This window comes from Chiloscyllium plagiosum, unplaced genomic scaffold, assembly GCF_037043375.1.
Source record: "Chiloscyllium plagiosum isolate Xiang-an unplaced genomic scaffold, Cpla_swu_hap1 HiC_scaffold_7, whole genome shotgun sequence".
In the NCBI taxonomy this organism is placed as follows: domain Eukaryota; kingdom Metazoa; phylum Chordata; class Chondrichthyes; order Orectolobiformes; family Hemiscylliidae; genus Chiloscyllium; species Chiloscyllium plagiosum.
The window spans coordinates 105,094,432-105,110,695 of NW_028270145.1; positions in this window are offsets into that span (position 1 = coordinate 105,094,432).

Here is a 16,264-nt window from a genome sequence, read left to right on the forward strand (position 1 = left end):
TAAATGCTGGCCAGGCTGGTGACACTCTCATTCCATGAATTAATAAAAAAACAGTTTACTACCACCACCCTCAAAATATTCAAGGACATTCCTGTCATCACCTGTAGTGGAAGAGTTACAAAGATTCACAACCTCTGTGAGCAAGTACTTTTCCTTATCTCTGTATTGAATGGATGACTGCTTAAACAGTGACCCCCAAATTCCAGATTTTCCCACATGAGGAATGATTGATCTGGTTGTGGTCTCAATTCCACTTTCCTGTCTACTATTGATATGCTGTTAGTGAAGCATCTATCTTAAAAATATTGCATGGGTCTGCCTTTACTGCTCTCTGAAGAGACTAAGACTCAGACTTTTCGAGTTCCTAGTTCGAGTACTCTATTTACCCCTCAAACCTGCTTTGAGATTTGACACATTCCTGACTGATTTGTTTCAGGCCTCAACTTCCTGTTTTCTGCGAGCTCCCCAAAGCTCTCAATGCCTTGATGTTTCTAAAATCTATCCACCTCCTCTTTAAATACGTTCAGTGATCTAGCCTCCACAATGCTTTGAAGTGGAGAATTCCAGACACGCGCCACCCTCTGAGAGAAGAAATTCCTTTGCATCTCACATTTAAATGAGTGTCCTCTTATTCTATGTTTTTTAAAATATTCATTCACAGGATATGGGCATCACTGGTTAGGCCATGATAACACCACTGGGCCATTGCCTTGTCCAACTGTGTGAAAACACCTTCACGACAGCTACCCTCAAGTTCTCATATGTTTCAATAAAATGAACCCTCATTCTTCTAAATTCTAATGAATAAATATGTGTTTGGCTAGTTTTGAAAAGTCAACCCATTAGTCCCAGGAATCTGATAAGTGAATGTCTTTTGAACTGTCTCCCTTGGATGCTGCCTGAACTGCTGTGCTCTTCCAGCACCACTAATCCAGAATCTGGTTTCCAGCATCTGCAGTCATTGTTTTTACCTTTTTGTCTCCAATGTCAGTATATTCTTTCTTAAACACAGGGGCCAGAACTGTACACTGAATTCCAGGTGCTGTCCCACCTACACCCTGTATTATTGTGACATGACTTCCATAGAACCAGAGAAATGATACAGCAGAAAAGGGGGCCATTTGGCCCATCTTGTCCATCCCAACTCAAAGACACCCAGATGTCCTTTCTAATCCTATCTTCCTGCACATGGCCCTTAACCCTGCAGCCTACAGCATGTAAGATGGTACTTTTTTTGGAAAGAGTTTAGGATCTCTGTCTCCACTATCAATCAGGCAGTGAATTCCAGACACCCATCACCCTCTGTGTAAAAAAACATTTCCTCATGTCCCCTCTAATCCTTCTGCGACTTAGCTTGAATCTATGACCCTTGGTTTTTGAACTCTCTGCCATAGGAAACAGGTTCTGCCTGATTATTCTATCTGTACCCCTCACAACTTTGCATACCTCAATCATGTCGCCCCTCAGCCTTTTCTGATCCATGGAAAACAAGCCCAAGTTCTCTAATTTCCCTACCTTTAAACTCCAACTCCCTAACCAAAAGGTCAACATTCTATTCTGCCTTCTTAATTTCCTGTCATACCTGCATGCTTTTGTGATTCATTCAAAAGAACAGTCAGATCCCTCTGTGCTTTACCTTTTTGGAATATCTCTCAATTTAAATATGAGTTTGTCTTTTGATTTTTCAATCCAAACCCCATGACCTTAAAACTTTCCTATGTTAAACTCCATCTGCGAGGTTTTTACATCTGAATTATTAACACCCTTACTCCTCTAGCTATCAAATCCTGCACCCCAACTCTTCACTATTGCATAAATGCTGCCCCCTCCACCCTTTACTTCAGCTCTGATGAAGAGTAATCTAGAATCAAAACATTAGCTTAAGCTCTCTCTCCATGGATGCTGCCTGACCCCCTGTGATCTCCAGCACTTTTTATTTTCATTATCTAAAATCCTCTTGCAGAATTCATATGTCCTCACTCCAACATGCCCACCCATCTGTTTTTGTATCATCAGCAAATTTGGATACATTACACTCTTCTCTAAGTCTTTAATATAGATCGTACATAATTGAGGTACTCAGACAGATCCTTGTGGTATTCCACCTGTCCAACTTGCCCAATCTGATAAAGATGTATTCATCCCAAATTTCTATATCTTCTATGCTAACCAATCCTCAATCCATGGTAATCCTTAATCCAATGCTCTGAGCTCCTGCATGGTGTGCAATACCCTTTTATGAGGCATTTTGTGGAATGCCTTCTGGAGATATTGGATAACATTAGCAGATTTTCTTCACTAAATGGGCATTAGCAAACTGTATGGGGTTTTAATCACAATCCAGCAGTTATAGGGTCATGATCCCTGATAGAACTCCAGATTTAAGTAACTTAATTTAAATCCCACAGTTGCTATGGTGGGATTTGAACTCAAATCTCCCCATCAATAATTGAGGATTACCAGTCCAATAACCTCCAGGCCTATATACCACTGATTAATTGAGACATGAGGAGGGTGAAAATGCTGGAGCTTACTTTCTAACTAATGAGCATTGATGAGGAGTCATGATTGGGGTAGATTGACCATCTCTGTGCTATAGTTCCATGTATTCTGTTAAAAGAGTGAACACAGTGTATGAAAATCACTGTAACACGCGTCCTCACTTTAAGAGCATAAGGGAAGAGGTCCCTTGAGTGCTAGATGTTGTGAAATCAGAACCCCCATAAGGCAGAAAGAAAATGTTGAATGTAGAGCAAAAGAAAGTTGAATAAATTGTTGGAGTTTTGGGTTAACAAGTTTTTAAAACTCTGATGCACATCATTCTCAAGTCCTCAAACAAGTTGTTCATGAATGTCTAAAATTCTCCTGATGTGGGGAAGGTGCCATTAGACTGGAAACTGAAAGATGCAACTCTTTTATTCAAAACAGAAGGGAGACAGAAACCAGGAAAGAACATGCCAGTTTATCATCGGGAAAATAATGCTATTATTTATAACATTCCAGCATGGCATTTCAGAAAAAAAGCCAAAGTAATCAGTGAGAATTCACGTTTTTTTTTTCCAAAGGGAAAGCATGTTTATCCAATTTGTTGAAAATCTTTGAAGAAGTAACATGCGTTGTACATAACGGTGAACCAATAGATGTAATGCACTTTGATTTCCAGGAGGCATTTGATTATGTGCTCATTAAAAATCATTGTGGAAACTATGGTGTGAAGGGTCAATAATTTGGCATGGGTAGTAGGTCAGCTCGCTAACAGGAAACAGAGACTATACATAAATGAATAATTTTCTGGTTTAATGGCATAATGAATGGTTAGCTGAAGGAATCAGCACTGGAGCAACATTTCTTTTACAGTTCCTATCAATGGCGTGGATGAAAACATGTCAGATACATTTACTGAATTAACCGATGACACAACATAAGTAAGTAAATTGCGAAGAGGACATAAGGAGGCTATAGAGAGATACATATTAAATAAAAACTGAAAGAATTGCGGATGCTGTAAATCAGAAATAAAAACAGAAGTTGTTGGAAAATCTCAGTAGATCTGGCAGCATCTGTGCAGAGAAATCAGAATTAATATTTCAGAAGAGTCTGAGGAAGAGTCACCAGATCCAAAACATTAACTCTGATTTCTCTTCACAGATGCTGCCAGACTTGCTGTGCTTTTCCAGCTACTTCTGTTTTTGCATAAAAAGATACAGGTAGTTGAGGGCGGCATGGTGGCTCAGTGGTTAGCACTGTTGCCTCACAGCACGAGGGACCTGAGTTTGATTTCACCCCCAGGAGACCGTCTGTGTGGAGGTTGCACATTCTCCCTGTGCCTCCATGGATTTTCTCTGGGTTCTCCGGTTCCCTCCCACAGTCCAAAGATGTGAAGGTTATGTAGGTTAGCCGTGGGAAATACAGGGCTACAGGGACAGGATAGGAGTGGGTCTGGGTGGGATGCACTTCGGAGGGTCGGTGTGGACTTGATGGGCTGAATGCTCTGCTTCCACACGGTCGGGATTCTGAGTTAGCAATGATCTGTCAATACAGTCATTCCTCTGTATCTGTGAAGGTTCCATTCCCGAGAACCCCGGTGAATGATGAATTTCAAAAGTGTGAAACTCATTTAAAATTAGGTTAAAAATTGCTGACACGTGAATTTTGCCGGCGGATGTTGGTCTTTGTTGTTACTTAATTTTTGGTACGGATAGATGAATTCATGGTTCATGTTTTCTTTAATTCACTCATTTGACTTGGGTGGCACTGGTTAGGACAGCATTTATTGCAAATACTCCATGCATTAATAGACAAAGTCTTTCAACTTATCTTTTTATCCTTGTTGGTCTTCTTGGCTTTATTTTGCGCCATGGACCCACTTGTTTTTCTGTTATGTTTCTCTGCCTTCCTACTCTTATTTCTGTTGTTAATCCACTTGCTTCCCCCTTCTCCATTCCCCTGCTCAGTTTTGCATGGCCACGCCATTCCAGTTTAAGCCATCATCAACAGGTCCAGCAAACACCCTCTCATGCACCCCCAGCCCAGAGCGTTGGTCCCAGTCCTGCCCAGGTACAACCCATTCTCCTTTTCCTGGTCCCATCTTCCCCAGAATTGGTGCTAATGTCCCTGGTGTCCTGGTCATTAAGTATTTCTCAATTGACATCACTAAAAACAGACACAAGAACAAGAAGAAATTTAGTCTGGCAACATCTGTCATGAGAAAGCAGTTAACATTTTGGGTCCAGAAGCCCATCTTCAAACTAATAACAGAATATCTTGCTATTATCACTTTGTTGTCTGTGGGATCTTGCTGTGCAGAACATATTTACCAAATTCCCTACACTTCAAAAAAACCTCTTCACCCTCTGTGAGACCTCCTGAGACATCCTGAGATTGCGAAAGACGGCCTATAAATGCAGGCCTTTCCTAACAATATCTATCATTAGCTTGAGTGGTGTCAGATATTTGTCTTCACGCTCTGCTTTGACTGGAGTTACTTGTGGCTTCTGTATTTACTTCTGTCTTTCTCATTGGCTATTCTGTGGAGAGAAAAAAAATGTTGCTTCTAATTGCTGGTCTTAAGGGTCACTGCACATTATGTGCTCAGATTGAGACAAGTAAGCACCTGGCAGAAATATGAAACTGGCAGAAATATAATCCCAGGATTAAATGTTTGAATGCGAATTTCTATTCTGCAGCCATCCTATAGTTCTATAACTGCATGGTTATTTCAATTCCATTAATGGAACCTTGCTGTGGACAAATTGGCTGCTATGTTTTCTATCACAGTACCACTTCAGAGGCACCTAATTGATTACATAGTTTTTTGGGACATGTTTAAAATACAGACCACATATTAAATTCTTTCAACATAAGAAGGGAGAAACTTGTGAAGCCTGCATATCAGAGTGTCCAAATCATTTTATAACCAATTATAAAATTATAAACCAATTTTTGAAGTTGCACTGTGGTAGCCAGGTTTGTCACTAATTTGTACACAGCAATCTTCCACCAACCACAGTAATGTAGTGAGTAATGGTTAGGAAACAGAAGGAGCTCCTTCAACCCATTGAGATAATCAAGACTCTAATGACCAGATGATAAGCATTAGCAATGTCGATTAAGGGATAAATATTGTGCAGGCATCAGGAAGAACTTCCCTTGTGCTTTTTGGAACATAGAACGTACAGCTTGGAATAGGCCCTTCGGCCCACAATGTTGTGCCGAACATGACGCCAAATTAAGCCAATCCCTTCTGCCTGCCTTTGGTCCATATCTCTCCTTTCCTTGCATATTCATGTGCTTAGTAAAAGTGTCTCAAATGCCCCTATCATATCTGCCCCCACCAGCAACTTCAGCAGGACGTTCCAGACTCTCTCTGTGTAAACAATTTGCCACCCACATTGCCTTTGACCATTCCTCCCTCTCACCTTAAATACACACGCCCTCGTTTTAGATATTTCAACTCTGGGAAAAGGATTCTGACCATCAACCGTATCTATGCGTCTCACAATTTATAGACTTATATCAAGTCTGCACTCAGCCTCCGCTGCTCTAGAGAAAACAACCTTAACCTGTCCAGCCTTTCTTTATAGCTTACACCACCTGATGAAGGAGCAACACTCCGAAAGCTAGTGCTTCCAATTAAACCTGTTGGACTATAACCTGGTGTTGTGTGATTTTTAACTTTGTACTCCCCAGTCCAACACTGGCATCTCCAAATTATGACTACCCTCAAATCAGGCAGCATCTTGGTAAAGCTCTTCTGCATCCTCTCCAAAGTCTCCACATCCTTCCTGTAATGTGGTGACCAGTTTGGATAGTAGCCATGAGATCCATTAAATCCACTCTAGAGCGAGAAGGCATTAGTTTAATATTTCACCTTCAAGATGTCACTGCCCTCAAAATGCTGCATTGAACTGGCAGCCTTAGAGTAGGTGACTAAGTAACTGGAGAGGGTCTTAAACCATGACTCCAAGCTAAAGGTGCCTCTCCACTGAACCATGGCTGCCTTTGATAATGCCATTTAATGAAGCCTTGTTATCGTGGGCTGTTATAATATGAAAGTGCTTGTTTTCAGAGGGGTGCTGAGAAAAGCCCTTGCCTGGGGATGGCAGGTACTTGAAGACCACAATCTCACATTCCTCTGCCCTCAAGAAATGACCCCGAGCACGCAAAAGTGAAAATTAAAAGTCCCTCGCAGTAGGCAAAATAAAAGGATGAGGATTTGAATTCCAAATGATCAGCATGTAGCAACACTCTTATCACAGCAGTGCAATCGTTCCAGTATTGATCAGACATTTCATTTTTGAAGAGAAAACATACCTTTAGCATAAATGATGTGATTTGATAGATTCTTTTTGAAGCACTTTGCCTTTTAAAGTGCAATAAGTGCAGTATGATTACAGGAGTTTAAAGGGATTTGTTACATGTGAATGGGGAGGGCTGGGACAGTCTGTCTTGCCTTTGATGTGTCCCAGTACTGCATGCTCGGAATTGACAGAGGTAAGCATTCAGTTGGTATTGAGAAATTACAATGAAGGTTACATTTAACTATCATTGCAATGCACCTTGCATATGGTTTTGTGCAGCATCATTCAATAGTGCTTGCCACAGAATCTTAGAGAAAGTGAGCACTGCAGATGCTGGAGATCAGAGTTGAAGAGTGTAGTGTTGGAAAAGCACAGCCGGTCAGGCAGCCTCTGAGGAGCAGGACAGTTGATGTTTCGGGCATAAGCCCTTCATCACATGCCATTGAATCTTAGCAATAACAGCTTTCATTTACCTGGCACCTTAATGAAGGAAAATATTCCAGAGTGTCTCACATACGCATTAGAATAAAATACTGACATTAAGTCACATGAGGAGATGTTAGGAAAGGTGACCAACAGCGTGGTCAAAATCAACAGCGGGAATTTCTGGAGTAACCCAACAGGTCTGGCAGCATCTCTGGAGAGAAAGTACAGTTAACATTTCAAATCCAGTGATCCTTCTTCAGAAAAATGGGTCAAACAGTGAGTTTAAGCTGGGACTCATCAAAGGTGAGACAGACTGTCCCAGCCCTCCCCATTCACCTGTAATGAATCCCTTTAAACTCCTGTCATCATAGTGTGCTTATTGCACTTTAAAAGACAAAATGCTTCAAAAAGAATCTATCAAATCTCATCATTTGTGTCTGACAGAAGAGGTGGAAGAGATTATAACTGGGGTGGGAGGAGTCTTTGATGATGTTGGCTGCCTTCCTGAGGCAGTGGGAAGTGTAGATGAAGTCCATGGATGGAAGGTTGGCTTGTGTAATGGACTGGGCTGTGTTCACAGCTCTCTGTAGTTTCTTATGGTCCTGGGCAAAGCACTTTCCATACCGAGTCGTGATGCATCCGGATAGAATTCTTTCTATGATGCATCTGTAAAGGTTGGTGAGGGTCCTCATGGAGATGTTGAATTTCTTTAGCCTCCTGAGGAAGAAGAGACATTGTTGTGCTTTCTTGTCTGTTGCATCAACATGGGTGGTCTAGGTCAGAATGTTGGTGATCATCGTTCCGAGGAACTTGATGCACTCAACCATCTCCACCTCAGCACCATTGATGTAGACATGAATGTGCCCTCCTCTTGCTTCCTGAAGGTGATGATCGAATCTATAACTTTTTCCAATGTTGAGGGAGAGATTGTTATCTTTACACCAAGTTATTAGGCACTCTAAAACTTTCCTGTCTCATCAACGTATGATATTTGACTTACAAGGGTGGTGTATTCAGCGAACTTGCAGATAACGTTCTGACAAAATTTGGCCACACCCTCCACTGCCACCCTCTGTCTCCTACTTTTGAGCTGTTTCTGCATCCAAATGCCTAGTCCTCCCTGTATTCCATGTGATCCAACCTTGCTAACCAGTCTATTTCGTTGAATGCCTTACTGAAGTCCATATAGATCATGTCCACCGTTCTGCCCTCATCAATCCTCTTTGTTACTTCTTCAAAAAACTCAATTAAGTTTGTGAGACACTATTTTCCATGCACAAAGCCATGTTGACTATCTCCAATTAGTTCTTGCCTTTCCAAATAAGTTCTGTCCCTCTGGATTGCCTACCACTGATGTCAGACTCACTGGTTTTTGGTTCCCTGGCTTTTCCCTACCACCTTTCTTAAATAGCGACATCATGTTAGCCAACTTCCACTCTTCTGGCACCTCATCTGTGACTATCAATGATCCAAATATCGCAGCAGTTGTAGAGGACAGAGCAGAGGCCTAGGTCTTGGAGTTTGGAGATTAGTTTGATTGAAATTATAGTGTTGAAGGTGGAACTATAGACAGTCAGTGGAAACTTGATGTAGGTATCCTTTTTATCCAAATGTTCCAGGGATGAGCATAGGGCTAGGGCGATGGCATAGCTGTGGACCTGTGCACCAGTAGGCAAAGGATAGAGACAGGCTAAGAGGCTACAGTTGATATGAGCAATGGCTAACCTCATTGGTAAAATTACTGAATGGAGGAGTTTCAGATCTTATGAATGTAATATTAACATTTATTAAACAAGAGGAGAAGCAAAGAAAATAAAAACAATAAACTAACAAATTGGTAGTTGATATTAAATGGGGGATGCTTGTCTCTGTAGCAGTAAGTGATAAGTTCAAACAACTCAGTTCCACTGGAAGTGATTGATGAAGAAATTCTATCTGAGATGCCTCAGTTGATTATATTGCTCTGTATGTTGGTGAAGGTGATGTTCCTTTGGGTAAGCATCCTCATTTTTCTGCTCAGTGCAATGCTGCAGTTCTCACAGACCTTCATCTTCCATCATGTCCCCTCATTGTATCTTCTAGGCGTCCGTAGGAAAGATTGCAAGGATTATGCAGTCACTTCTGTATCTACAGTAAAGTAACAATCCTCCAGAACTGAGCGAGCACGTGTACTTTATGTTGAGGGGACATATACATCTCATGACATAGTGTTCTGACCTTTACCGCTGTGCAGGGAATAGCCCTCAGCACCTGTGCTAAAGTAGATGACACAGCATTATCATGGTGTCTCAGGATATCCTCTTTCAGCAGCACCAACTGCCCCTTACACCTTGAATAGAAGATGAATACCTATGAGTCTCCTAAGCTTTCTTTATATAATGAGTCATCTATGACTGGAAACAGTATATGAAGAGTTTTCACAATGCCTGCTGCAGATTGATGTTAGTCCTGAATTTCCAAACATGGGCTCCTTGTGGATTTCAGTCAATGCTTGCAGTGCAGTGCATACAGAGACAACAACAGTTTCAATACCAGGATCCCTTGTTGACAATTCCTCTGAGCCTGTATAGAGAGTATCAGAAACAAAGCAGCTCCTCAGTAATGTGATTAGTCTTCAGTCTGAGGAAACCATCCATCATGCTGTGTGGCACTACCACTGGGGGACAGATGGGTTAGATTCAGAATAAAGGAAGCAACCTAAAGCTGGGAAACCAAGAAGTGCTGTGGGCCATCAGCAGCAACAGCAGAAATCTATTCAAACATAATCAGTTACCTCATAACCAGCATATCCCTCACTCTGCCATTTAGCTAAGACCATTAGACCATAAGAAATAGGAGCAGAAATTAGGCCATTCAGCCCATTGGGCCTGCTCCGCCATTTAATCATGGTTGCTAAGTTTCTCAACCCCACTCACCCACCTTCTCCCTGTAACCCTTGATCCCCTTGATACTCAAGAATGTACCTAGCTCCGTCTTAAATATGCTCAATGATGTGGCCTCCACAGCCTTCTGTGATAATGAATTCCATAGATTTACCACTCTCTGACTGAAGAAATTTCTCCTTATCTCCATTCTGAAAGGTCTTCCCTTTATTCTCAGGGATCAAACCTCCTTCAGCAAAGATTCCAGGAAGGCATGTTAGGAGCAGCGCTGAAAATGTGTTGCTGGAAAAGCGCAGCAGGTCAGGCAGCATCCAAGGAGCAGGAGAATTGTTGTTTCGGGCATGAGCCCTTCTTCAGGAATGAGGAAAGTGTGCCAAGCAAGCTAAGATAAAAAGTAGGGAGGAGGGACTTGGGGGAGGGGCGTTGGAAATGCGATAGGTGGAAGGAGGTTAAGGTGAGGGTGATAGGCCGGAGTGGGGGTGGGGCAGAGAGGTCAGGAAGAAGATTGCAGGTTAGGAAAGTGGTGCTGAGTTCGAGGGTTTGGACTGAGACAAGGTGGGGGGAGGGGAAATTAGTAAACTGGAGAAATCTGAGTTCATCCCTTGTGGTTGGAGGGTTCCTAGGCAGAAGATGAGGCGCTCTTCCTCCAGCCGTCGTGTTGCTATGGTCTGGCAATGGAGGAGTGCAAGGACCTGCATGTCCTTGGTGGACTGGGAGGGGGAGTTGAAGTGTTGAGCCACGGGGTGGTTGGGTTGGTTGTTGCAGGTGTCCCAGAGGTGTTCTCTGAAACGTTCCGCAAGTAGGCGGCCTGTCTCCCCAATATAGAGGAGACCACATCGGGTGCAGCGGATGCAGTAAATGATGTGTGTGGAGGTGCAGGTGAATTTGTGGTGGATATGGAAGGATCCCTTGGAGCCTTGGAGGGAAGTAAGGGGGGAGGTGTGGGCGCAAGTTTTGCATTTCTTGCGGTTGCAGGGGAAGGTGCCAGGAGTGGATGTTGGGTTGGTGGGGGGTGTGGACCTGACGAGGGAGTCACGGAGGGAGTGGTCTTTTCGGAACGCTGATAGGGGAGGGGAGGGAAATATATCCCTGGTGGTGGGGTCCGTTTGGAGGTAGCGGAAATGACGGCGGATGATATGCTGTACATGGAGATTGGTGGGGTGGTAGGTGAGGACCAGTGGGGTTCTGTCCTGGTGGCGATTGGAGGGGCGGAGCTCAAGGGCGGGGGACCGGGAAGTGGAGGAGATGCAGTGGAGAGCATCGTCGATCACGTCTGGGGGGAAATTGCGGTCTTTGAAGAAGGAGGCCATCTGGTTGTACGGTATTGGAACTGGTCCTCCTGGGAGCATATGCGGCGGAGACGAAGGAATTGGGAATATGGGATGGCGTTTTTACAGGTGGCAGGGTGGGAGGAGGTGTAGTCTAGGTAGCTGTGGGAGTCGGTCGGTTTATAGTAAATGTCTGTGTTGATTCGCTAGGAGCAGCACCAGGCCAATGGAGTCTTGGTTTGTATTGCAATGGAATTGGAATACAAGAAAAGGAAATTTTGCTACAATGAAGACTACATCTGGAATACTGAGTGCAAGTTTGCGTTTGGTATTGAGAAAGGATTTGCATATTGTTTGCTCATTCATTCGGTATGATCAGATTAGATTCCCTATAGGATGGAAACAGGCCCTTCGCCCCAACAAGTCCACACCGACCCTCTGAAGAGTAACCCATCCAGATCCATTCCCCCATCCGATATTTACCCCTAACTAACCCACCTAACGCTATAGGCAATTTAGCATGGCCAACCCACCTGATCTACACATCTTTTGGATTGTGGGAGGGAACAAGAGCGCCTGGAGGAAACCCACACAGACACAGGGAGAATGTAAAAACTCCACACAGTCAGTCGCCCGAGGCTGGAATCAAACCCAGGTCCTTGGCTCTGTGAGGCAGCAGTGCTAACCACTGGGCCACCATGCTTTGCTGCCTTGGTTTTGCTGCCTTGGCAAGCATTTATTGACCATCCCTAATAAGCCTGAGAGGGTGGGCTGCATTCTTGAACTATCACAGTCCCTGAGTTTGGGGCAATCATAATGCCCTTAGAGAGAGAGTTCCACGATTTTGACCCAGCAACACCGAAGGAACCACAATATAATTCCGAGTCAGGATGGTGAGTGGTTTGGAGGGGAACTTGCAGCTGTTGGTAAAGCAGAATTCATGCTTTATGTCCACAAACCTTTAGAAGTTCTAAGCAGGATCAGTGGGCTTGAAATGTTAACTCTACTTTCTCTCCATAGGTGCTGCCAGACCTGCTGACTTTCTCTGGCAAATTTCTGTTTTTATTTCAGGTCTTCAGCATTTTCTTGCAGGTGGTGGCATCCATTTGTATCTTGCCCTTGCAGATGGTAGAGGTGGAAGGTTTTGAACTTTTTATTGAAGGAACTTTGGTGAGTTGCTGCATTGCATCTTGTAGATTAGCTCCTCTGTGCATTACTGGTGAGGAGAGTGAATATTGACAGTGGTGGATCGGCTGTCAATCAAGGAGGCTGCTTTGTCCTGAAAAGTGTCAGGATTCTTGAGTGTTGTTGTAGCTGCACTCATCCAGGCAAGTGGGGTGTATTCCATCGCACTCATAACTTAGGAGCAGAAGTAGCCCATTTAGCCCATTGATGCTGCCCTGCCATTCAGTGAAACCGTGGATGATGGGATAATCCTCAATTCCACCTCCCTGCTTTAATCCAATAATCCGTGATTCCCCGGTTGTTAAAAGTTAGTCTATCTCAGCTTTGAATATACTTAACAACCCATAGTCGAGAGTGTGATGCTAGAAAAGCACAGCAGGTCAGGCAGCATCTGAGGAGCAGGAAAATCGATGTTTTGCGCAAAAGCCCTTCATCAGGAATATCACCTACTTTTGCATAATTGATTTTAACAACCCAGACATTATAGTCTTGTGCAGTAAATAATTATGTAGATTCACTACCCAATGAGAAAAGAAGTTCTTTCTCATCTCTGTTTTAAATGGATAATCTCTTACTCTGAGATTATGTCCCCTGGTGCTAGACTCTGCTTCAAGGCGAAACAATCTTTCCACATTCACCCTGTTAGGTCCCCTAAGAATCTTGCTTATTTCAGTAAGATTGCTTCTAATTTATCTATGTTCCAATGAGTACAGGCTGAAACTTCTCAACTTCTTCTTATAAGGAAGTCCCTCCATAACTGGTATGAACCTAGTAAAATTCTCGGGACTGCCTCCAATGCTACTATATCTTTCCACTTGCGTTGACTAACACAGTTTACAGGATTCCAGGTGTGATCTGACAAGTGCCTTGTGTAACTTTGGCAGAACCATCCTTGCTTTTATACTCTATTCCTTTTGAAATAAATGACAACAATCCAAAGTTACTTATGGTTAATGCACAAAGGTTCCAAATCCCTCAGTGCTATAGCTTTCAGCCATCTTTCTCCATTTAAATCTAGAACACTTCTATTCCTCTGCCAAAGGACACAACCGCACATTTCCTCACATTATACACCATCTGCCAAGTTTTTTGTCCACACATGTAACCTGATTGCATTCCTCTGAAGACTCTTTGTGCCATCCTCATCACGTACCTTCCCACGTCCTTTTGTGTCCTCCACAAACCCGGCTATAATTCATTCACTTGCCTCACCCAAGTCATTAATATAGAGTAAACGGCAAATAATTGTTGGCCCAGCATTGATTCCTGTGGTACTCCATTAGTTAGAGATTGCAAACTTGAAAATGACTTCATTATGCCAAGTCTCTGCCTTCTATTTGTTCACAACTCTTCTATCCATGCTAATATGCTTACTCCAATATGGACTCTTACCTTAGTAAGTAGCCTAATGTGTGGTACCTTATCAAATGCCTTCTCAATATTCAAATATTTTATATCTAATGCTTCTCTGTTATTAATCCTGCTTGTTACAGTCTAAAAGTATTCTATTAAGTTTGTCAGGCATGATTTCCCCCTTGTGAAGCCATGGTGACACCGCTTGATTATATTATGTTTTTTGTAAATGTTCTGACTGTTAATATTAAGTTAAATGGCCTAGCCGTCACCTTTTTTGTTGTCTCCTTCCCCTATTGAATAACTGTGTTACATTGACAGATTTCCACCCCTCCACCCTCCCCCACCCCCCCCCCACTTATTCAGAATCTAAGGATTCTCAGGAGTCTACTCCAAGAGCATCCATTATCTCTGGAGCTACTTTATTTGATACCCATCAGAATGCAGGGGACATATTAATCTTTAACTATATCACTTTCCCTAGAACATTTACTTTCATGATAGCTGTTGTATTTATTTCCTCTCCCTCGTAGTTATTTGGTAATTTTGGAATGCTATTTGCTTCTTCTACTGTGAAGACTGTTGCAAAGTATTTACTTAGCTCTGTTACCATTTCTTGATTTTCCCCATCACTATTTCTCCAGCCTTGTCCCCTGAGGGACTTGTGTTCCCTTTGATTTATCTCTTCCTTTTCATAAAATTAAAAAAAAAACCTTTTGCTGCCTGTCTTGATAGTGCTTGCAAGTTGACTCACAAAGTATACTGACTCCCTATTTTTATTTTTCTGGTCATCATTTGTTAATTTTAAACTTTCCAAATCTTCTGGCTTACTGCTAATGTTTGCCTCAATATGTCATTTTGTTTTCAATTTAATGTCATCCTTAACTTCCTTGGTTAACTATTGTTGGTTTATTCATTTCCTAATATGTCTTTGCTGTGGGCCAAGAAATAATTCTCTAAATATGTAACATTGTCATCAACTGTCTTTGATGCTAAGCACCTTTCCAAGACCATTCCAACCAACTCTGACCTCACTCTTTTGTAATTACCCTTATTTAGCTTTAACACAGCTGTTTCCAACCCAACTTGCTCCCTCTCAAACTGAATGCTAACTTCTATCACATTTACTATGAGATCTTTTACTTTGAGATTATTTATTAAATCTGCTTCATGAACATCACCAGATCCAAAGCAGTCTGATTACTGGTTGGAGACAGTGAGGTGTGCAGACGCTGGAGATCAGGGTTGAGAGTGTGTTGCTGGAAAAGCACAGCAGGTCGGGCAACATCTGGGGAGCAGGAGAATCGATGTTTCGGGCTGAAGCCCTTCATCAGGAATGAATTACTGCTCCTCGGATGCTGCCTTACCTGCTATGCTTGTCCAGCAACACACTCTCAACTCTGATTACTGGTTGGATCCACAGCAAATTGTCTTGGAGACTGTTCAGAATACTCTATGAATTCTTCATCATGGCTAACGCTGCCAATTTTTAAAATATCATTACAGTGTGGAAGCAGGCCAATCAGCCCATTTAGTCCGAATGCCCCTCCGAAAAGCATCTCACTTAGACCCACCCTATCCTTATAATTCTGTAACCAGGATGTAAGAAGCGCAGTGGATGGAGGGGAACAGATGGATGTTGTATATTTGGATTTCCAGAAGGCATTTGATAAGGTGTCACATAAAAGACTCATCCATAAGATGAGAATGTATGGAGTTGCATGGATAGAGGACTGCTTAACCAATAGAAAGCAGAGAGTTGGGTTAAATAGGTGTTTCGCTGGGAGATTGGGGTGGTGCAATGGTCAGTGTTGGACCCACAACAGTTCATGATATATAGAAATGATTTGGAAGAGGACACCGAGTGTAACATATCCAAGTTTGCTAATGACACTAAATTGATTTTAGATTATTTTTTAGATTAGATTACATTACAGTGTGGAAACAGGCCCTTCGGCCCAACAAATCCACACCGAACCGTAATCCACCCATACCCCTACATTTACCCCTTACCTAACACTACGGGCAATTTAGCATGGCCAATTCACCTGACCTGCACATCTTTGGACTGTGGGAGGAAACCGGAGCACCCAGAGGAAACCCACGCAGACACGGGGAGAACGTGCAAACTCCACACAGTGGAGTGGAATTGAGTGGAAAGGCAAACTGAGCAGAGGATGTGGAGGGTCTGCAGAGAGATTTAGGTAGGTTAAGTGAGTGGGCAAGAGTCTGCCAGATGGAGCACAATGTTGGTAAATGTGAGGTTATCCCCTTTGGAAGTAAAGATACTAGGTCAGGGTATTATTTAAATAGTGAAAGATTGTTTTCACAACAGCATGTTGATGTGCGG